Source organism: Papaver somniferum, chromosome 2 (assembly GCF_003573695.1).
Source record: "Papaver somniferum cultivar HN1 chromosome 2, ASM357369v1, whole genome shotgun sequence".
Classification (NCBI taxonomy): Eukaryota; Viridiplantae; Streptophyta; class Magnoliopsida; order Ranunculales; family Papaveraceae; genus Papaver; species Papaver somniferum.
The window spans coordinates 95355629-95380718 of NC_039359.1; the positions used below are offsets into that span (position 1 = coordinate 95355629).

The window sequence follows — 25090 nt, forward strand, 5'->3', positions numbered from 1 at the left end:
ATATATAACCTTCTCAAGTTCGCAGACTAGGTTCGCGGACTTAAGTTACCGGGCAGAGTTTACAAACTCCAGCAGAAATTCTCGGGTTTGAGAACTTCGCCTGTTCGTGGACTGGGTTGGCGGACTGAGTTCGCGCAAGTAGTTTGTCAACTCCAGCAGAAATTCTCGGGTTTGAGAACTTCGGCAGTTCGCGGACTGAGTTCGCGGACTTGGCTCACGCCATTCTTCCGGTTCTCTTGATCAATAAAGTTTGCAAACTTTGGTTCAAGGAATAGGACTTATACATAAATGTGTTTCCACAATAATGCTTATGTCCACCATTGGTTATGTAGCTGTTACACCATTTCTCGTCAAAGCAATTTTCAAGATGATTGAAATATATTATGACTTTCGTCACATGGTAAAGATAAACTGGGTTAAAGCGAAAAGCTTACCAACACATATTTCGAGATATAGATAGGCGAGGTATACTCGACTCGAAATACCAAATGTGTATAATCCAAGTCTATATATATAGCATACGACTTCCTGTCTCAAAGAGTAGGAGATAGAGTAGATAGACGTTTGAGTGACAGATAAGTTCAAGTCTTCACATACCTTTTTTTCGAGAAGTTCCACCGGTTCCTTGATTAGTTCTTCTACTTGTCTGATGAATCGCCATGAAGTCCTTGAGCTCAACTACACTTTCTATCCTAGTCCGAGACTTAGCTATAATAGACTACAAATCAAGACTTATAGTTTTGATCACTAACATTGACAAACATGCTTGAGATAGCAACACATGTGAGTTCAACAGAGCAATGCTCTAACAATCTCCCCCTTTGTTAATTTTAGTGACAAAACTATCAATACATATGGAGTACAAAAAAGATAAAGAAACTTTAGTAGCTCCTATTCCACATGTCTAATATTCAACATTCCTCGAAATCTTCGTCACTTCCAAGTACTCCAATGATCCCAAAGGTTGTAAGCTTGGCATCACCGCTATTGAATATCCATAGATATAACAATGAGAAAGCATCGGTCTCGATCATTGTTATACAGTGTCATAGTATTATTACACAGTGTCAAAGTCCAATTGTATCACAACTTCAACAATAATACTATGGTGATATGTATCACTCCCCCTTAGTCAATACTCCATCTCACATGGAAACCACTCCCCCTTACATAATGATCCAAAAATCATATGTATTTGTAGTGTGAACTACATATTAATTCTCCCCCTTTTTGTCACTAAAATTGGCAAAGGTACAAGAACGGGATCATAATGAAATTTCTGAAAGAGACATTTCATGACTAAAATAAAAAAATACATACCAACTAATTTAGATGCAATCATAAAGCCGAAGCTAAATGCATTCATCAAGGAGATTAAAGATACAAGATAACCCCTCTAAAATTCCACAGCCGCACACCCCTCAAATATGACCATTAAGCACAAGTTTAAAAGAAATCTCCCCCATTTGATGTCATTCCCAAAAGAACAACAAGAGCGACCTTAATTTCAAAAGAAAAGAAGGATTTTGAAACAAAAAATATACTAACAAAACAAAAAAAACAACTCTACAGAAACTGGACTGGAGTAAACCTACTGGATTTTCAAACTCAATTGCCCAAAAGATAGAGATAAGCATAGGGGCAAGAGTTATAGAAACGTTTTAATGAACCAAAACAACACCAATAGACTGCCACAAGTGTTGAAACGTAGCAGTGTGTAATGGTTTGGTAAGAATATCATACAATTATTGTTCGGAAGGCACAAACTCCATACTTATGATACCATTTTCATAGAGATCACGAATAAAATGGTACCTTATGTCAATGTGCTTTGTTCTTGAGTGCTCAACGGGATTCTCAGTGATTCGAATCGCACTAGAGTTATCACAAAATATCTTCATTATTCCAGTATCAACTCCATAATCATCTAGCATTTGTTTCATCCATAGGAGTTGAGTACAACATGATCCAGCAACAATATATTCTGCCTCACATATAGACAGAGATTGAGAATTTTGCTTCTTGCTATGCCAAGCTACAAGATTCAGTCCTATATAGTAAAAAAACCCTGATGTACTTTTTCTGTCTTCTACACATCCTTCCTAATCAACATCTGAATAAGCATAAAGGTCAATGTTAGTATCAAAAGTGTAAGATAGACCATACCCATCAGTGTGATTAATATATCGAATGATCCTTTTTGCAGCTGCAAGATGAGATTCCTTTGGATTTGCCTGAAACCTAGCACAACAACCAACACTGAAAGAAATATCAGGTCTAGTAGTTGTAAGATACAAAAGTCTACCAATAATAGATCGATACATCTTTTGATCCACTTTTGCTCCTTTCTCATCTCTATGTAGTTTACCAGTAGTGGGCATAGGTGTCAATTTTGGAGAAGACTTATCCAGGTCGAACCTTGTCACAAGATCTCGAGCATACTTCTCTTGGGATAAGTAAATTCCATCCTTATGTTTTTAAATTTGTAATCCTAAGAAGAATTTTAATTCACCAACATTGCTCATTTCAAATTCTTTAGCAAGAGAGACTTGGAAGTCCTTTGCAAATTTTTCAGAAGTTCATCCATAGATAATATCATCTACATAAACTTGAGCAATGACAACATCTTTCCACTCCATTTGGTAAACAAGGTTTTATCAGATACGCCTCTTGAAAAACCTTTTCTAATGAGAGAAGTGGTAAGTTTTTCAAATCAAGCTCTAAGTGCTTGTTTCAACCCATACAGTGCCTTTTTGAGTTTTAGCACATGATCTGGGAAATCATGGTTTTCAAATCCCTTAGGTTGAGAGACATAGACTTCCTCTTTTAAAATTCCTTTTAGGAACGCAGATTTTATATCCATTTGAAACAGCTTAACCTTAAGAAAACAAGCATGAGCTAACAAAAGACGAATGGACTCAAGGCGTGCCACAGGAGCAAAGGTCTCGCCAAAGTCAATCCCTTCAATCTGTGAATATCCTTGAGCGACAAGTCTAGCTTTGTTTCTGACAATCGTGCCAAATTCATCAGACTTATTCTGAATATCCATTTGGTACCAACAATATTGGTATTGGAGGGACAATGTACAAGTTCCCACACATCTTGTTTTTGAAATTGATTTAACTCTTCATGCATTGCATTCACCCAAAAGGGATCGTTCATAGCTTCATTAATATTTCTTGGTTCTAATTGCGAAAGACACCAACCTCTTGTCTTGGCCGTAGAATCTCTTCCTCCAATAATACTGTTGGGATCATTATCCCTTTGAATCCAGAGATGTCGTGGAGGGACACGTTCTTGTTTGTCAGGAATAGCTTGATCAATGCTCTTCTCCTCGTCACTAGAAATGTAAGGATCAACAACGGTTGGGATATCAACTGATTATGGGATTTCTTTGACTTTCTCAATTGTATCGGTTGGAGGCAATTCAGCAGGAGGATTATCATGACGAAATTTACTAATGTCGTCGATGATAACATTAACAGATTCTATCATGACTTGTGTTATGATATTAAACACTCGAAAACCACGACTATCAGAAGCATAGCCAAGAAAGATACCTTCATCACTTTTGGTGTCGAATTACCCTTTCTGTTCTCGATCTTTCAGAATATAGCACTTACTTCCAAACACCCTGAGATAGTGTAGGTTGGGTTTTCTTCCGTACCACAACTCATAAGGAGTGTTAAGGGTTTTGGACCGTAAATACACACGGTTGATCAAGTAATATGCTGTAAAAACAGCTTCTCCCCAAAACCTTAATGGTAAGTTTTTGTTATGGAGCATTACTTTGGCCATTTCCTGAATATTTCTATTCTTTCTTTCAGCAACTCCATTAGCTTGAGGAGTGATAGGTGGTGAGTATTGTTGAATGATCCCCAGTTCGTCACAGAATTCAAACACCTTGGTGTCTTTGAATTAAGTTCCACGATTGTTTCTAATTTTCTTTAGTTTGCGACCTTGTTCGTTCTGGATCCTTTTAACAATAGTCTTGAATTCACCAAGAGTTTCATTCTTATGAGATAGAAATGCAACCCAAGTGAATCTGGTGTAATCATCTACCATAACTAAAGCATACTTCTTACCAGCAACAGTGGGTTGTTGAATTGGTCCGAAGAGATCCATATGAATTAAATCAAGTGGAGCTTTAGTGAGAATATCTCGAGATGATTTATGGTGAACTTTCGTTTGCTTACCCTTTTGACGGGCACCACACACACCTTCAATATTTTCATTGATTTTGGGAATGCTTATAACAAGTTCTTTGTTAATGATCTTAGTTAGAAGATGATAATTGATGTGACCAAAACGCTCATGTCAAAGATGTGTAGATTCCACCTTAATCAAATTGCAACGGTTGCTAAACTGAGTATCAAGTAGATAACAGTTGTTTTTACCACGAGTTCCTTGAAAAATTACTTTCCCAGTTTTGTCTACAATGTCACATCCATTTGCATTGAAGACAACTCGATGGCCTTTGTCACAAATTTGACTAATAGAAAGAAGATTAGCAATCATACCTTTTACGTATACTACATCATGAATTTATGGAACATCGGGTAGTTTGATTGTTCCCTTCTTGCTGATGTAGCAACAACTTCCATCTCCAAACGTTATAGGATCTCCTTCATAGTCAGTAGACGAAACAAACCATGTGAGATCGCATGTCATATGTCTACTACATCCACTATCAAGAAACCATTGAAAAGGAGACGTAGATCTTAAAGCAAAGGCACTCATACTATTAGTACTTCTCTGTTTAGAGTTTCCTGATAGTTTTGTATGTCCTTTCAGAGTATCAAAAAGTTGTTTGATTTATTACAAAGATTACTTGCAACATTCAGAATCTTTTGAAACGACATACAAACTTGTTGAAGGTGATTGTAAGAATCACAACAACAATGCGGACCAAAACTTTGAAGTTTGTCTGAGTGGTTCCTAGTCATATTATTTTTCACAACAACCAGTCGTTGATTACCGTATGATTTACGACTATTCTTTAAAGAGGAAAAACTGGAGTTTCTCAAATTCACCAAGGGACTATTACCAGATATCAAATCCTTAAGAATTGTAATTTCTGCAACAAGACCAGAGTTGATCCGGTTTTTAAACCTGGTGAAGCGTCAATTGAGACTTTATGGTCCATATAGTCAGATCTCTACAAACACAGACTTTTTAGGTCTTGAACGTGTTTGCTTCCTCTGATACCAATTGAAAAAGCGGGGGACTAACAACACCACCCAATATTTCGCTTAGCAGTCTGTATGGACAAACTCGAATATACTTTTATGAGAATCAACAAGACTCAATCAATTAAAAGTATATCAACGAGTTTATATCTCTCTTCTTGATTTGATTTACTCAAGCAAGAACTGTGAGTTCTAATCAAATACAAGGAATAACTTGGATGGTACCAAAGACCAATATTCAAGGATCAATCAATGAAAATCAACAACCAAAGGTTGGATTAATCTAATTGATGATCTAACGCACAACCTGTATTATTTCAATTATAAAGATAAAACAATATAATGCGGAAATTGAAATGACACAGACACCAGAAATTTTGTTAACGAGGAAACCGCAAATGCAGAATAACCCCGGACCTAGATCATATTGAACACACACTGTATTAAGCCGCTACAGACACTAGCCTACTCCAAGCTAACTTCGGACTGGACTGTATTTGAACTCCAATCAATCTCCCACTGATCCAAGGTATAGTTATGCTCCTACGCCTCTGATCCCAGCAGGATACTGCGCACTTGATTCCCTTAGCTGATCTCACCCACAACTAAGAGTTTCTACGACTCAAAATCGCAGGCTTTGACAATAAATTTTTTTGTCTCCCACAGACAAGTCTATCAAAGGATCAATCTGTCTCCCACAGATAAACCCGAAAGGTTTTGTTCCATATTTCGATAATAATCAAGGTGAACAGGAACCAATTGATAATCCGGTCTTATATTCCCGAAGAACAGCCTAGAGTTATCAATCACCTCACAACAATCTTAATCGTATGGTAGCGAAACAAGATGTTGCGGAATCACAAACAATGAGACGAAGATGTTTGTGATTACTTTTTATATCTTCCTTATCGGAGATATCAATCTCAAGCTAATCAATCTGATTGTACTCGTACGATAGAAGATGCAAGATCAAATCACACAACTATGATAAAAGTAGTATCGGTATGGCTTCACAATCCCAATGAAGTATTTAAGTCGTTAACCTGGTTTTAGAAGAATAAAACCAAAGGTTAAAAGAGAATCGACTCTAGTATGCAAACTAGTATCACACGTGAGGTGTGGGGATTAATTTTGCACAATACTAGATGTATCCTTTATATAGTCTTTCAAATCAGGGTTTGCAATCAATGTTAGCTTAGTAACAAAGAATTCAATATTCACCGTTAGATGAAAACCTGATTTAGATTCAAGCTAATATTTCTCAACCGTTAGATCGAAAACTTAGCTTGTTATACACACTTGACAATGCACGCTTCTAGGTTTGTTAACCGTACCCAAACGTATGCACTTGTTGGTTCAACAATAATTAACCAAAAGGTTAGCCATATGAGCATTTCATATCAACCATGTTCTTCTTCACCATAACTAGTTCAAGTGACTTCAAATGAACTAGTTAGAAAGTTGTTCAATTGCAAGGAAATCTTATGTACTACACAAGACACAATTGAAGCAAAGATGATTTGATTCACTTGAATCGGTTCATGAACTTTTATAGCCACGGTTTTCAAACTGCATTCCTTAGTCTTTTTAAGTTTAAGTTCAGAAATCATCTTCAGATATTAACCTTCTCAAGTTCGCAGACTAGGTTCGCGAACTTAAGTTACCGGGCAGAGTTTACAAACTCCAGCAGAAACTCTCGGGTTTGAGAACTTCGTCGGTTCGCGGACTGGGTTCGCGGACTTAGCTTCACGCAAGTATTTTGTCAACTACGGCAAAAATTCTCGGGTTTGAGAACTTCGGCAGTTCGCGGAATGAGTTCGCGGACTTGGCTCATGCCATTCTTCCGGTTCTCTTGATAAACAAAGTTCGAAAACTTTGGTTCAAGGAATAGGACTTATACATAAATGTGTTTCCATAATGCTTATATCCACCATTGGTTATGTAATCTGAACTCTCATTTCAATTATTGAAACATTCTTAGAGGACGTTATATGGTTGTTACACCATTTCTCGTCAAAGCAATTTTCAAGATGATTGAAACATATTATGACTTTTGTCACATGGCAAAGATAAACTCGGTTAAAGCGAAAATCTTACCAACACATATTTCGAGATATAGATAGGCGAGGTATACTCGGCTCGAAATACCAAATGTGTATAATCCAAGTCTATATATATAGCATAGACTTCTTGTCTCAAAGAGTAGGATATAGAGAAGATAGACTTTTGAGTGACAGATAAGTTCAATTCTTCACATACCTTTTTGTTGAGAAGTTCCACCGGTTCCTTGAGCAGTTCTTCTACTTGCCTGATGAATCGCCATGAAGTCCTTGAGCTCAACTACACTTTCTATCCTAGTCCGAGACATAGCTATAATAGACTAGAAATCAAGACTTATATTTTTGATCACTAACATTGACAAACATGCTTGAGATAGCAACGCATGCGAGTTCGACCGAGCAATGCTCTAACACAAGCTATTATGAACAAAGTTTTCAAACCATTTTTGAGGAAATTTGTGTTGGTAGTTTTTGATGACATATTGATTTATAGTCATTCTTTAGAGGAGCACAAGATCCATCTTTCCCAGGTGCTTACACTACGAAGACAGAATTCTTTCTCAGCAAACCTTAAGAAGTGTTGTTTTGCTCAGCCTCAGCTAAATTATTTGGGCCACCTTATCACTTCTTCTAGAGTTGCTGCTGATCCAGACAAGATTTCTGCTATGCAAAATTGGCCACAACCCACCAACCTGAAGCAACTCAGATATTTCTTAGGCCTCACTGGATACTACAGAAAGTTTATTAAAGGCTATGGCACCATCAGAAAACCACTCACAGATATGCTCAAGAAGGATGCATTTGAGTGGTCCCCAACTGCCTTACAAGCCTTTTCGGTGCTCAAATCTGCAATGATTGCAGCACCAGTTTTAGCCCTGCCAAACTTCTCCATTCCGTTTGTGCTGGAGACAGATGCCTACTCTAGAGGAATTGGTGCCATTTTGATGCAACTAGGTAAACATCATTGCCTTCTTTTGTAAGTCACTTGGCCCTAAAGCTCTGGCTCTTTCCACCTATGAGAATGAACTTCTAGCCATAGGATGATTGTGCAAAAGTGGAAGCATTATCTTTCTCATGCTCAGTTCATTATTAATACTGACCACCAAAGCTTGAAATTTTTCATGGAGCAAAGAATGACATCTGTTTTACAATAAAAGTGGTTGATGAAACTTATGGGTCTAGATTATGTGATCACCTACAAGAAGGGTAAGGATAATACAGTTGTTGATGCCTTATCTAGATTACTAACCATTTCTAAATGATCGTCCATCTCAGTTTCACAACCTCTTTGGGCTCAAGATATACTCAGCGGTTATGAGAATGACTCCACTGTCCAACAAATTCTAACTCAATTGTTGATTAACCCTGAGCACAAATATTTTTCTCTCAATGGTGGCATTCTAAGGTACAAGTCCAGACTTTATGTGGGCTATGGAAAAAATATGAGGACTTCAATAATGCAATCAGTTCATGCATCATCTGTTGGTGGACATTCTGGTATGTGGGGTACTTACACTAGAGCTAAGGCACATTTTTATTGGCCCAAAATGAAACAAGATATCATTCAAATGGTTGCCACCTGTAATGTGTGACAATGCAACAAACCTGAGCATACTTCTCCTGCTGGTCTTCCGCAACCTCTTCCTATACCTGGCACTGCTTGGCAACATATTTCCATGGACTTCATTGAAGGGATGCTTCTCTCCAACAAAAAGTCTGTCACACTGGTCGTTGTGGACAGACTGACTAAATATATTCACTTTCTTACTCTTAGTCACCCATACGCTGCTCTGTCAGTTGCTAAGGAATTCCTTCATCACATCTTCAAACTGCATGGGTTACCATCATCTATTGTGTCTGACAGAGATAAAAAAATTTATCAATCACTTTTGGAAGGAATTGTTCAGATCATTGGGTACCACATTGAACCTAAGTACTGCATATCATCCACATTTTGATGGACAGACAGAAAGGACCAATGCATGCTTGGAACAATACCTCAGATGTATGACAGGAAATAACCCTAAACTTTGGGATAACTGGTTGGCTTTGGCTGAGTGGTGGTTTAACACCAACTATCACACTAGCTTGAAGATGTCACCATTTCAAGCATTATATGGCTACACACCACCTCATCTGGTCTTTCCTACCTACGCAACTACTTTTGTAGCTTCTGTTCAAGAGTATTTACAAGAGAGGGACCATATGTTGCAACTTCTTAAGGAAGATTTAGCTACAGCACAAGATAGAATGAAGTACTTTGCTGATAAAAACAGAAGTGACAGATCCTTTGAGGTAGGTGACTTGGTTTTCTTAAAGCTTCAACCTTATAGACAGTCATATGTAGCCTTGAGAAAAAACTTCAAACTATCTTCCAAGTATTATGGTCCTTTTGAGGTGCCACAGAAAATTAGGATTGTGGCTTACAAATTGAAACTTCTAGTTGGATCACGCATACACCCAGCGTTTCATGTGTCACAGTTGAAGAAGAAGATTGGGTTGCATCTACCTGTTACTCCTTCCTTGCCCTTGGTAGATGCTTCAGGCTCTTTCATAGTCTAACCAGTTGCAGTGTTAGATTCCAGAATGACTTTCAGAGCTGGTGCCGTCGTTCCTCAACTTCTTATCCACTGGTCTAACTCCACACCAGAGGAAGCAACATGGGAATATACTTCGCATATTCAAGCTCAGTTTCCAAACTTCATCCTTGAGGACAAGGATGCTTAAATGGGGAAGGTATTGTTATGAGCGTGTGAAGTTATGGGCTCAGCGTGAAGCATAAGCCTTATCAGTTAAAGTCTCTTGTTGTCTTTAAATTCAGATAAATTGGTTTTTCGGGAAACTCTTGTTTTAATTATTAGATTAGGGCAACACTAATCCAACGGCTTTGTACGCCTGATACGGATTGGGTGTTGGGAACTATTAATAATCAATCATTTTGTAAGAAGAAAATTAAGGAATGAATTAAGGAATTTTGGGCTCATCCTTCTTGGAAGAGTTGGGTGTTGTATGATTCTTCTTCAGTAATTGTTGTAGATTCATAACTTTGTCTATGCTTCTGATCAAACTCATTGTGCACTGCAAAAAGCTGCTCAAATTGCCGGTATAAATCCAAAGAATTTCCGCGCTATAGCCACATCCAAGGCTACGAACTTCGGACTCTCTCCAAATTCACTTCAATCTACAATTCTTGCTGACATTGAATCCGGGTTAGTTCCATTATTTCTATGCGCTACAGTCGGAACAACTTCATCAACAGCTGTAGATCCTAGTGGCCCACTTTGTGAGGTTGCAAAAATGTACGGTATCTGGGTTCACGTGGATGCAGCATATGCCGGAAGTGCTTGTATATGCCCGGAGGTCAGGCACTTCATTGATGGTGTGGAGGAAGCAGACTCATTTAGTCTGAATGCACATAAGTGGTTCTTCACTACTTTGGATTGTTGTTGTTTGTGGGTCAAAGACTCCAGCTCCCTTGTTAAGGCATTATCAACAAATCCAGAGTATTTGAAGAACAAAGCAACTGAGTCAAAACAAGTCATCGATTACAAGGATTGGCAAGTAGCTCTCAGCAGAAGATTTCGATCGATGAAACTATGGTTAGTACTCCGCAGCTATGGAGTCGCCAACTTGAGAACCTTCCTTAGGAGTCATGTGAAAATGGCTAAGCATTTTCAAGGGCTTATTGCCATGGAAAACAGGTTTGAAATTGTGGTTCCAAGAACATTCACCATGGTTTGCTTTCGCCTTAAACCAACTTCAATATTCAAGCAGACAATAGCCAAAAATGAGTACATCGAAGCTCAAACAAATGAGATCAATGCGAAACTGCTTGAATCAATCAATGCGTCTGGACGAATATATATGACTCATGCTGTTGTTGGAGGGGTGTGTACATGATTCGGTTTGCTGTCGGCGAAACGCTGACAGAGGATGGAAGGTCGTACAAGAGCATACAGATGCAATACTTGGTGCTTTAGATAGTGTCGCTTGAAGGATCTCCAACTTTCTAAATTTACCATCATTTATTTATTTATTTTATCAGTTATCATGGTAATGTCTTCTGTCGATCCAATGAATTTACCCAAAAGATATTTGGTGTCTTTTCCCACATGTCGCATCCCTTGAATGTTTGCAGTTAATGCCATTATTTCATTCCCTTATATTCTCTTCATTTCCTTGATAATTCTCGTAGAACCCAAATATCAAAGTCTAAAGGGTTTCACGAGAATCGCATAAAAATGGATCAACATCATTTCTTGTTCTTTTCATTACTTTCTATGTGTTTATTATCACAGGAAACTCAGTCATTTTCCTTTACATGGCGAGGGTCTTCTTCTTCATTTGATGATCACAACAATTATCAGAAGTCTGACGGTGTCGCGAAGTTCTCAATGGAGCTGCCTAACGATCCCAAGGGAATTGAGTCAGTTGAAACTGCACAACAGAGATTAGCCAGCAGGCCGAATTCATGTTGGCAAAATGCTTATGAGAATCTTTTCGCTACGTGTTCTGTAATTCTGAAAGATGACGGGAAGAGATCTAGACTTGCATGGCAGTTAAGTGATTGTTTCCAAAAGGATTCCGGTCGGCCTTCGTTTCCGTCATGTGATTCTCGGTCGGATATGTTGAAATGTCTGACAAAGTTGGACGAATCCGCACATAAAATTTATCTCGAATTCTACCTTCAGATAAATTCAATATGTCATCAACTGCAGGCTAATGCGTTCAAGATTGAAACCGAGAGACTTGTAAATGACTTGAAGAAGTCTGCGGAATTCGCCGAGGAAAAATTGCATAGCATCCAGGAACATTCTGAAAGGCTTATCCAGAACTCGGAACAGATTGAGAATTCATTAACTTCCTTGGACAGTAAAACGCAACAAGTGGCCGAGACGTCAGAAAAAGTCCGAGACCAGATTGACGTTTCATTAGAACGTTCTAGTGTTATTTTGGAACAGTCGAGGTTAATCGCGGCGTCTCAGTCAGAACTACGACAAGGACAGTCAGATATGAGAGAAGTGTTGGAGGGAGGAATGGAAATCCTTCATGAATCTTATGAGAAGTTGGGCCAAAACGTAGAGAAACTGAGAAATGAGGCTGTTGAGATAGAGAAAGAGATACAAAGAGTTAGCAATTCAATGTCCACAAAGATGGAAAATCTGCAAAACAAAGCAAACGATATCGGAAACGTCGCGGGACTTTCTTTAGATAAGCAGAAGCAACTCCTGGATGGGCAATCTACTGCTCTCGAGGGACTTGATTTTTTGACAAAATTCCAATCTCAAGCGCTAGAAGAAAGCAGGGCTTCTCTGCAAACACTGGCCGAGTTTGGCCAAAAGCAGCAAGAAGAACTTCTAAGACGGCAGCTACAACTTCAACAAGCTCATGACCATTTGATCGAGAATTCAAAATCCATATTGGCAGCGCAGGAAGAATTCGAATCGAAGCAGGCTAGCATGTTTTTGGCGCTTGACAAACTCTTCACCTTGCACAATGCCATCTTGCTCGAATCGCGTTCTATAAAAGCTTTTCTCTTCTACTCATTTGTCATCTTTTTACTCTACATGCTAACCAGCGCTAAGCAAACGTACGGCACGAGGGCACGGCTTTATTTAGGACTATGCGCTATATTCCTTGTTGAATTCATAATGTGCCGGTTCGGAGTAGATCTGGACCAACAAGTATGGTTAGCGTCAAAAGTTACGGTTGCTAGATCATGTTCCTATTTGCTGCCGCTGTTCAACTTGTATATTCCATCTTCACTTACAGGGATTACGAAGTGCTGAACCATCGGATGTTAGAGACTCTGACAGACAAAGTTAATACAATTGAAAGGAAAAGAGCCATGCCCTTGGAATTTGATGACAGCAGTGACGATATCGACTTTTCAACTTGGATAGATGAAGATTTGTCAGAAGAAGAAAGTTTCTGTAAAGACCCCGACTTCTTGTTACCAGAGGAGGTTGCAGAAAATTCAGTCACGACCAGTTCATATTCAAGACAGTACGATCTTCGGCCTCGCCGTGTATGTCAATGAAGTAGATTTTCATACACAAAATTGGTTAAAAAGACCAAAATCAACAATTCCTGGGTGAAATGGACAGTTAGATTTTGATACTGTTTAAATGGACAAAAATGTAAAAATAGGCAGGATGTAACTAGTTTCATCGTGCCCATTTTCAAATATTTTTTCTTATTTTTAATTTACACAAGATGTATCCAGTTTCATCCTTACTATTTTTTAAATTTAAGCTATGATGAAACCAGTTTCATCCTTACTATTTTTTTTTTGGCCATTTCATGCAAACTATTTTTTACTCGTCCATTTGAACCGTGATTTAAAAATATTTGGACAAATGACCCATTTTCCGATTTTCATATTAAGTTGTTCTTGGTCCAAAAATTTTGTTGCGTCTATAATGTGTGTTTTCTTGGTTTGGCAATACGACTTCTAAAAGGAAACTCAAATATATAGAAACCCGGAAACAGTGCGTCCTGTAAATAGTGCCCCTTTATTCCTCTAAATTCACCTATATTTTCTTTATTCTATGCATGAGATGCATGAACAAGTATTACCATGGCTTTTCATGGCTGCCATTGTGAAAACCTAAACAGGGTTCGTGTTTTGTTAACGGCGTCAATTAGAGAGATTGAGAGGAAAGAAAATATAGGTGAATTTAGAGGGGTGCACCCCGGGGTGAAATCGATTTAGGCTAATCATTAGCCGAAATTATATCCTATTACTGTGAGAAGAACAATTCACCAACACCGCTAATAAAAAACTCTAAATATACCCAAAACGGCTAAAGATATGCTGCCCGGGTAATTTTTTTCTTTTTGAGCGGCTAATGATTAGCCTCTTAGTCTATTTTCTACTCATTTCATAGTGCAAAAACAACTCTTTCACCCAGTCTCTCACTGGATTCGGCAGTGAATGAGTGCAAAACACACTCATTCCATAGCCCTTGCTCTAAGAGCTTCTCCAATAGAATATGTGTGAGGAAAAAAGTCTTCATCCACGTAGGATACACTTTCATTTACCCTAAAATATGTCTCCAATCCTAACCTCTTTAACTAACATGTAGATGACATGGCATGTTTTTATGTAGACATCCTCTTCCTCAACCTCTTGTTTCAGAGGTTCACCAAGAGGATGTCTATCCATCCTAATCAGCATTTTTCAATTAAAATGCATTAAATCAGAATTAGATTATACGAAATCTAATATCCGGTGTAATCATGATTTGTTTTCTTCTTCTCGTCCTATCTTTCCTATTTTCTTTTTCTCTGTTGATACAAAGAAAATCTGTAACTTTGATATGTAACTATATAATTACCAGACAAAACGGAAAAAAAAGGGTGATACGATTGTTGATCAGGATTTGGACGTTCAAGTTACATGCAGCATACATTAGAAGGTAACAAATTCAAGTGTTCGCAATGGGGAAATAATCACGAGGCTAACAAATTTGAAGGAATAAACCATTTTTTTATCATAATTCAAGCCAGTATCTCTTAGTGATTCCATACAACTGTAGATTCAAGCCAATATCTCTATAATGATTCCATATATAGTAAACACAATTATCAAAGAATGATATGATCGCCATACAACTTTAGGTTCATGTTTTATCACATATTTGGTTATATAATATCCATCAGTGGGAAAAACAAATCGTTCTTGGTGATCACTGCCATGGAATTGGAGTTAAGAAAACTATCGATGGTGTTGGTGTGATCACTGTCACAGAATTGGAGTTCAGATAAGAAGAGTTACTTTGTTTATGTATCAACTAACCGCAGAATAATGGAGATTACTATATTTTCTGATAATATCAAATCAAATAAAATCTTAAACCAGAAAGACAATAGGCTATAAACTCACTTACTTAAGTAGCTTTAACCATGATATAAAATCAATCGATTTTACTTTTTTTTTCCATCGTTTTCATTCATCGAAAGATCTTATTACCATCTCAGCATCGGTTTCACCCCTCAGTCTAAATCAATTGATTATATATCATGGTTAAAGCTATAAACTCGCTTACTTATTTCTTAATTGTCTGAAAACGATTTTGTACGTTGCATATAACACGACGACTCGGGTTACAAGTGTCACTACAAAACTTCTCGTAAATAACCGCCCAAAAATTCACATCCGGATAGTGTGCTTCAGCAAGCTGAGTTTGTCACAACATATAGTTTCTACAAATATCTAAATCTTCTTCTCGCTGAACTAACAAGGGTCGAGACATCATTCTACAAATTAGAGTGAGTGAAGAGATAAAAATTTATGCGAATTTTAAGTTGAAGTGAGCTGAATTTATAGGAAAAAGAATTAGAGCCACTGGATGATCAAAATCATATTTATCCGTTGGCGGCAGACGATCCTGTGGAAATTAACTTGAGCAGCCAACGGGTTTGATTGGGTCGCACGGATTAAGTTAGACCGCTGGCGACTACTGATGATCCGCGCGGTTTGAGAAAAGATGCACGGCTTGATAGACACATTTTTGTGTCTACGTTTAATTTTCTGTATTGTTGGTACTCGATTTTGTACTTATTATGTTGTTTTGTGTATTTGTAGGTATTTTTTGAAAATAAACATTTTCGAAATATTCGTCTCGAAAATTTGTTAAAGGCACCCGGAGGGCACATGTTATTCAGACTCGCTGTTTTGGATATGGGGTAACCTATTACTATGGGGCACTCCACTGACTAAGGGGCACACTAGCTGATATTTGCACCCAAAGAATCCACCTGTTATTCGCACACCTGTACATGATAGGGGGAGGTCATCTTCTCCATTTGAATTATATTTTGGCGGGAATTGGTTCTTGAAAACCCGAGAGCTTACAGTGAAGATTTCGACGAGTTTGAAGGAGATTAAATAGCTGGAATTGGCATCAAATATCCTGCTTTGACTAAACAGGGTAGGTAATGTCGTCAGAATCGAATAACTTTGGCTACAATCACGCGTGGGAGAAAACAGGGAGTACGTGTATGGGAGGATTTTCTTCATTAAAGTCGAGAAGATTTGGGGAGATTTTCTCGTTCCAATTAGTTGATACCAGCCTGTTTAATCGAAACATAGATGGTAAGAGATTTAATTTCGAGAAATTAGGAGTGTGGTGTGATGTGGAAGAAAACAGGACACAATTGTTCTTCAAGATATTCTCGAGATTTTTACTTCATCTGTTGAAGGTTTGCATGAGTTTGAAGCATGCTAAACTTCTTATGGAGCGTGTTTGAGGATGATGAGAATGCACAGAGTACATGCAGGCGTGTGGAAGAGATAAAAAGAGAGAAAATCGAAATTATTCTCGTGCTGCTACAAGTAAGGAAAGAGAATTGATGATAGTTATTACGCGTGATTTCTTTGTCATGTTGGGTATAAAGAGAAGTATGGGAGGCGTACAAGTGATGGAGAGTTTGGGGAGAAATTTAGAGCTTCAACAGAGCTTCAACAGAGCTGAAAATCAAGTTGCAGGAAAACTGTTTTTTGTTGGTGCACCGAAGAGCACAGAGAACTTTAGACGCACAGAGACAATCGTTTATCAATAGTGACAACGACAGAGGGGTGAGTGTCGTATGTTACACCATCAGTGACAGTTCACATATATTGTTCTCTGTAACAGCTGGTTTGTAACACTTATAACTGTAACAAACCCGGTTTTTAATTATTTTCTCCCATATTATCATCCTTGTAAGCACCTTTTGAGCAATGAATTATCTTTTTTAGTGTGTTTGCATCATGAGAAGCTAAACCCATCACTGGGACGATGGAGGAAGCTGTTTTTCACCTATCTGGTAATTAAATTAATTCTTTTATAACTATATGCATAGAATTTAATTGTTTTATGATTTCAATTAATTATTTGTTATTTTGTCTGATGTCGCATGCTTAGTTTTGATTACTTTTGATGCGTCATGCTCACAACTTACAATTAATGTTTTATGAAATCAACTTTGGCAAAGAATAGAGTTAATATTTCTTTTATTTTGAGCTATAATTTCCTAGGATTAATTTCTGAACCACTGGAATATGAAAAACAGTGAAATCTTGAGTCCTAGTAAATTCTTCATCCCGTGACATTTTTTGTATATATTTTCTAATTTTTAGTATCTAAGCCTAGAATCAATCTCATCAAAGTCCGAGTGAACGACAAACCTTCTTACCACTATATAAAATCCCATTAATTTTTGGCGTCGCCGTCGCGGACTTGTGTATAGATTTGTTTTTAGGTTTTATTTTTATTTTTATTATTTTTGTTCTTTTTTACGCGTTTTGGTATTTTTGTTTGCTTTCAGATTTGGAGCTAAGCTAAAGGAAAAGAGAAAGTGGTGAAAAGAAAGGAAAAGCTCAAAAAGGAAAGAAAAGAGAAATCCAAAAGGAGTGAAGAAGAAGATTTTGTAAATAATTTTATTGTTATTTTTTTTAGAAACTGTAATTAAGGTTTTTATTTTTGTAATATTTTATTTTTGGACATTTTTTTTTCTTCTTTTCTTTTGGACATTGAACATTGGACTTTATTTTTAAAACCCTACGGAAGGGTAGTTTTAAATAGACTGTTTGCAGAGAAGGACGGCGATTACGATATCGCCTCGGCCCCTCGGGTTCATACATGACATAGGAGCCGTGGCTCGAGTCGACTTCAACAGTTCATCCCCCGTCTGGAACGGGAGGTAAGAATTCTAAACACCCGCGAATCCCCTGTCAGCGGGTTTACTGGATGATTTCGTATGCATATATGTTGAGAACCTGAAATCGGATATAATTTTCTAGTAAAGGGAAAGGCCTGGCCAAATCAAGATAAGGACTCGGATTTCATCACCGTTTCCTTCTTGCCAGCCTTAGAAACACGTAACCTACGCGAACCTAAGCCTTGAAATTTGGACTAGAACGAGACCGATAAGGTAACGAGCTTATTAGGAAAGTCGTTCGGAAAATATTGGTTACTCTTTTGAGAATACTTTGAAGTTCATGATGGTTTCTGTGAGTTGAATACGCCGCCTTGTAACGCCAGTGAGGCCTTGGGTATGAAAGCTCCACTGAGCTTCCCTCGTCTCTATTCAACTTACTTTAACTCGGATTGATTCCAGAGAGGTTTGCTCAGATTGTAACGAATTCCTTTTCGAAAGAATAAAAGCTGGTCTAGAAACAATCTAAGGGAGCCATCATGATTTTTGTTTGCTAGATAAAATAGGCTTGTTGTGGTCGAGTCAGCCTTCTTTGTGTTTGTTTACAATTCCCTTGCAGTTAGGATGTCGAACTGGTATAGCCAATACAATGATTATTCGACTGAGCAACATGAACATTATTCTTTTTATGACCATAGTGTGAATAGTGGTTGGGAACTCCAAACTTTTGAAGGTTATGGGTCATACCATGGTGAGCCCAATTACTATTCACATGAATACCGGTCATACAAGAAAAATTCCTATAATTCCTCTTCTCTAGATGAGGCACGTATGATACTTGAGTCAACGCGTAAGTTACATGAGTCGACACATAAGTCAGCGGACACAGATGACTTAGTTATAGACGAAAGAACTGTAACAATGAGTGAACCTTCTTTAGAAGATAACCTCAGGAAGTTAGCTGAGTCAACATGTAAGTTAACTGAGTCAACACGTGAGTTTGCTGAGTCAACACGTAGGCTTGAATTAGAGAAGGAAGAAAGAGAAGCTCGAATTACTCGTGATTGCCAATACATTCTTTCCTATATCACCCGTGAAAATGAGGATAATTTTTATAATAATCAAGATGAAGAGGTTAGAATTGGTAACACTACTTGTTTAGATGAGGTTCGATCATTTTCATGTTATTATAATGATGATTACGATGAGAATAATATTGATGAAGAACATGAAATATGTAGGCATAGTGATCAGGAATTTGTTACTCCGATTGAGCTTTATAATGATAGTTTTGTTTCTAGTACAAATCCAAATAATTTTAGTAATTATTCACCTATTCAAAAGGATGAGGATTTGACTAGGGATACCACAGGTTTAGACGATGTAGTTCATGATCCTTTAGCCTGCAGTGTGTTGGATAATCCTTATTAGATGTGTCTATCAGTGAATCGGAGGAAGTAACTTTGATTAACAACTTAGTTAATGAGCCTTTACTAGAAGATTTCTCTGATAATCCTTTATATGATTGTGATGATGGTTTAGAGGAACGAGTTTATTTTGAGTTTAGCGATTTAGAAACAACAGTCTTAGACAAAGAATGTGAACTCGTAAAAATGAGTGAGGATGCACCTGATTACAACTTAGAAGAATCAATTGATCATTTTTAGGAATCTAATGATTTAGATATTAGGTAAATTGTGACTAGTCTACCTAGAGATACTGAAAACTCTAAGTTTGAGGGTGATTATCACTTTCCTGGTGCCTTACCTTTAAATCTTAGAAAGTTCCCTCGTGTAGGACTTGATATTTGTGCCTCAACCATCTTACAAGATTATCTTCATACACTTTCTCCTGAACCTAGTTGTGTCCATAAGAGAGCTTAGTTGTTAGAAATCCATCCTCTGGTTGATGTGGTTAACCCATGCTATGATACCAAGATTGACTTTGTTTTCCCACCAAAAACTTTTCTTCCAATTGTGGGAATATATGATTTTCAGATGTGTCGGTTATTAAGTTTTGAGACTAACCTAATTAGTTTAGGAAAATAGGGTCGACACATTTTCTTAAGGAAGACCACCTCTTTCATTGTGGTCAGCTGAGTCAAATATGATTGACTTAGAGGATCCCCAATTATTCAGGCTTTTGTTATGCGCTTCTAAGTTCTTAGTTGAGTATTTCAAGACTCTTCAGTCTTCAGAATGCCTTTGAGGAAATCCAACCGATGAAATCTTTTTATTTAGACCCTTTTATAGAGCCTGAACCTGAACCACAACTAGATGTAGTTGTCTTAAACAAGGGTATGTTCGATGTCTTCTTGGATTGTTGTAGTTTCCTCTTCTTGTGGTTAGCACTTTTTGATCCAGATGACCCACAGATATTCCGTCTACTGCTTTATGATTCTATGAGGTGATTAATTCCTTCCGATGTCTGGCTGAAGACTTTAAACTTAGCACTTCTTGGGAGGTAACCCCATCTCATGCAACACGGTAATATCTTTCCTTAACTCTTTTGCTTCGAGTGGTAACAGTTTCTCCTTGTTCATGCTTTTAATTTTATCTAGAACATTGAGGACAATGTTAGATTTAAGTTTGGGGGTATGGGAAAAACTTTTTAGTTGCAATAAATAAACTCCACAGCCTAGAAATTTATGTTTATTAAGGATGGCACTAACCAATCTAAGTGGATGGGAACATCTTGGTTGTAGGAGTTGAGGAACCAATCTGATTAGATGGAAACATCTAAAGAGTCTATTCATAAAAGCACATAGCTCAGGTGTTAGAATTAAAAAAAAACATGGTAGTTTCGCCATATCTCGTTGAATCCTAATCCTTCTGTTTTTATTTTTTTAAGTGATTTGGTGGGCACACGATTCAAGTTGTTACCATTGCTAGGGTGAAATAGAATGATTGAGATACCACAAAAAAAAAAATTGAGACCTGACCATCAGACCAACCGGAAGAAATTCAATAAAGTCGACCACTGGTGCCCTTGTATATGCCAGTTGTGTTGACCTAGAGTTAGGTTTATCGACCACTAGTCCCCTTGTATATTCCAGTTGTGTTGATATTAGTCAGACCGGTATCTCAGTCCATCAGGATAGGTTCATCTTGGCAGAGGCCTTCAAACAGATATGGGAAACATCGTTCACTTTAAACATCTATATTTTCTCTTTATCCATCTTCTTGATCTTTTCATGTAATTGGTTGACTCCGATTATGATGTCTAGAAACTATCTGAGTAGAGCTCTGTCACTTATATATGAATTTTAGTATGCTGAGTGCAAACTCGTGCACTACAATTTTAATTTTGCATCAGGGTACTTCCTCCTGTAGTCAATGAGAGTATGCCAACCAAGGAGATTCTTTAGTGCCTTCCAAGGTTCTGCGTAGATAGCTAGGGTTTGGAGTAATGGTTTTTTGGGCACACCTCTGGTAAACCCTCACGAGACTATATCTCGGTCACTATGGCCATATAGTTTTCTAGATTAGATTTTCTCGAGGACTAGCAAATAATAAGTTTGGGGTATGTGATAGACACATTTTTGTGTCTACGTTGTCCTTAATTTTCTGTATTGTTGGTACTCGATTTTGTACTTATTATGGTGTTTTGTGTGTTTGTAGGTATTTTTGGCAATAAACATTTTTGGAAAATTCGTCTCGAAAAGTTGTTAAAGGCACCCGGAGGGCACATGTTATTCGGACTCGCTGTTTTGGATATGGGGTAACCTATTACTATGAGGCACTCCACTGACTAAGGGGCACACTAGCTGATATTTGCACCCCAAGAATCCACCTGATATTCGCACACCTGTACATGATTGGGGAGGTCATCTTCTCCATTTGAATTATATTTTGGAGGGAATTGGTTCTTGAAAACCCGAGAGCTTACAGTGAAGATTTCGACGAGTTTGAAGGAGATTAAATATCTGGAATTGGCATCAAATATACTGCTTTGACTAAACAGGGTAGGTAATGTCGTCAGAATCGATTAACTTTGGCTACAATCACGCGTGGGAGAAAACAGGGAGTACGTGTATGGGAGGATTTTCTTCATTAAAATCGAGAAGATTTGGGGAGATTTTCTCGTTCCAATTAGTTGATACCAGCTTGTTTAATCGAAACAGGGATGGTAAGAGCTTTAATTTTGAGAAATTATGAGTGTGGTGTGATGTGGAAGAAAACAAGGCACATTTGTTCTTCGAGATATTCTCGAGATTTTTACTTCATCTGTTGAAGGTTTGCATGAGTTTGAAGCATGCTAAACTTCTTATGGAGCGTGTTTGAGGATGATGAGAGTGCAAAGAGTACATGCAGGCGTGTGGAAGAGATAAAAAAGAGAGAAAATCGAAATTATTCTCGTGCTGCTACAAGTAAGGAAAGAGAATTGATGAGAGTTGTTACGCGTGATTTCTTTGTCCTGTTGGGTATAAAAGAGAAGTATGGGAGGCGTATAAGTGATGGAGAGTTTGGGGAGCAGTTTAGAGCTTCAACATAGCTGAAAATCAAGTTGCAGGAAAACTGTTTTCTGCTGGTGCACTGAAGAACACGAAGAACTTTAGACGCACAGAGACAGTCGTTTATCAACAGTGAAAACGACAGAGGGGTGAGTGTCGTATGTTACACCATCAGTGACAGTTCACATAAATCGTTCTCTGTAACAGCTAGTTTGTAACACTTATAACTGTTACAAACCCGGTTTTTAATTATTTTCTCCCATATTATCATCCTTGTAAGCACCTTTTGAGCAATGAATTATCTTTTTTAGTGTGTTTGCATCATGAGAAGCTAAACCCATCACTGGGACGATGGAGGAAGCTGTTTTTCACCTATCTGGTAATTAAATTAATTCTTTTATAACTATGTGCATAAAATTTAATTGTTTTACGATTTCAATTAATTATTTGTTATTTTGTCTGATGTCGCATGCTTAGTTTTGATTACTTTTGATGCGTCATGCTCACAACTTACAATTAATGTTTTATGAAATCAATTTTGGCAAAGAATAAAGTTAATATTTCTTTTATTTTGAGCTATAATTGCCTAGGATTAATTTCTGAACCACTTGAATATGAAAAACAGTGAAATCCTGAGTCCCAGTAAATTCTTCATCCCGTGACATTTTTTGTATATATTTTCTTATTTTTAGTATTTAAGCCTAGAATCAATCTCATCAAAGTCCGAGTGAACGACAAACCTTCTTACCACTATATAAAATCCCATTACGGCTCCTCAAAAATTGCAGCGGGAAAACCATTAAATTTGCCTGTTTGTCCAGCCATTTTCCTTTTTTGTTGAGTCCATAATAGGGTCAAAATGAACAAATTGATTTGTTGGGTTCATAGGAACCGCCATAAAAGAAAGATTCTACTGACGAGAAAAGGAATGCAAAAGGCTTGAAACGCCCAAGAGGAAAAATACATAAAAAAGAAAAAGAAACGAAACTTCATAGAAAATTATTGAAGTCCAAAAAGGAAAAAAAAAATAAACAGATAATTTTAGCTCATAATTTCAATACAAGTATACAACACACATGTCACTCCGATAGCTCAAGGAAGAGAGAGAGAGTATTTTTTAACATGAAAACTTGTGTTTTAAATAGATAAAATAGGATATAATTTCGTTTAAAAAGAAGTAAAACAACAACAGTGTTTACAAAACCCTCCAATAGGAATAGTCGGAATGTGCACCCCGGTTTAAGAGGGGTGCACAAAGTTGGACTCATAATTAATCATCCCTATATATAGGGCATTGCTGGAGGTTGACAAGAACAACTTTAGCTGGATTTTTTTATTTTATTTTGGCTACGTCACAAACTTTAGCTGGATTGTTAAAAGAGAAAGCAGATGTCTTTTTCAATTCCAAAATAATCCTAACATATATAGTTCGTTATCTTATGTTAAGGATACCATTCTTTGAAGTGTTGAAGAAACTTCTATATCAAAGATTGAGGATAATCAAACTACAATTATCCATTGCTTTAATAGGTTAAAACTTAGAATTCTTTTTAGCCATTCTGACAACTTAACAGTACAGGTACATAAGACATTCCTAAATTGTTATATTGAAAAGTGCTATGTTATTTCTACTTCCCTTTATGCTAGAAACAAGCTCAGACCGTGAGCTTGTACTGCTTAATGAAAGAAGGGAGAAAAGGGGAGAGAAGTAAGTGGAAATCATAGTCAAATTGGCTTGATTTTTGGAGGTGGTAAGTAAAAAAAAAAAAAAATCTAGTAAAACCTTAATTAGTTGGAGGTGGTAAGTAAACAAAAGAAGCCTATTATTGGGACGTCACTTTCCAATAGAGAGGGTTCACATGGATTCTTAGTGACCAAAAAATTGATTATGAGGTATTCTTGATTTAATACCAAATGTCTAAAATATCCTTCAACTAAAAATAAAACCTAAAAACTGAAATCAAAACTCATTCTAATTCTAAAATTAGCCCTTTTTTTTCTAAACTTCATATCATTCATCAATCGTAAATCCTACCCTTTGTTTTTCAATTGAAATCATTTCATCATCATCGAAAAACCTCAATTCCGATTATCTAAATACACCTTAATCTCCTCGTCTTTTTTCAACTGAATTTTTTTAGATTCGAAAAACATATCTTTTTCTCTTCTCTTTCGGGTGTTTGAAACGGATTAAATTGACGACCAACAAAACACTATGTGCCGCAAAACCTACAAGAACCTTGCATGTTGCAGCAGCAATTTCTCAATTATAAATCGCTACAGCAGCAAGAATTCCAGCGACAACAAGACTACATACGACAACTGCAGCAGCTAAGGCAATTTCAAGAAGAGAGCTCAAGGCAACCGCAACAGCAACAAATACAGCAGCAGAAACAACAATTATCGTATAGATATAGCGTTGATGATCCTCATGGAACATATGAACGGAAAACGCAACAAATCAATGGAGAAGAATTTCGAGTAAAGGAACCTGAAGAACCGTTGTAGGATAAATATGCAAAAGTGAAAAATACTATAACCCCCTACTATATGGGTTCAACACATAGAAACCCAACAAAATGGATCCTTCATTGTCAACTCTATTCTTTCACATTTTGATATTTCTAGGCCCAGAACTTTAATTTTTAGGGCTTGATAATAAAGTGACATTTTCATAATGTCAAATTTACCCTTTTCAATATATACAAGAGAAAAATCATAAGATCCATTCATTTCTTTATTTT

At 37.3% G+C, this 25090-nt stretch overlaps 2 pseudogenes; both read left to right on the plus strand.

Annotated features, from left to right (window-relative positions):
• Nucleotides 1–9256: 9256 nt before the first annotated feature.
• Nucleotides 9257–11243, plus strand: LOC113351640 (annotated as a pseudogene).
• A 247-nt stretch (nt 11244–11490) lies between these two features.
• LOC113351641 lies at nt 11491–13289 on the plus strand (annotated as a pseudogene).
• Nucleotides 13290–25090: the final 11801 nt, after the last annotated feature.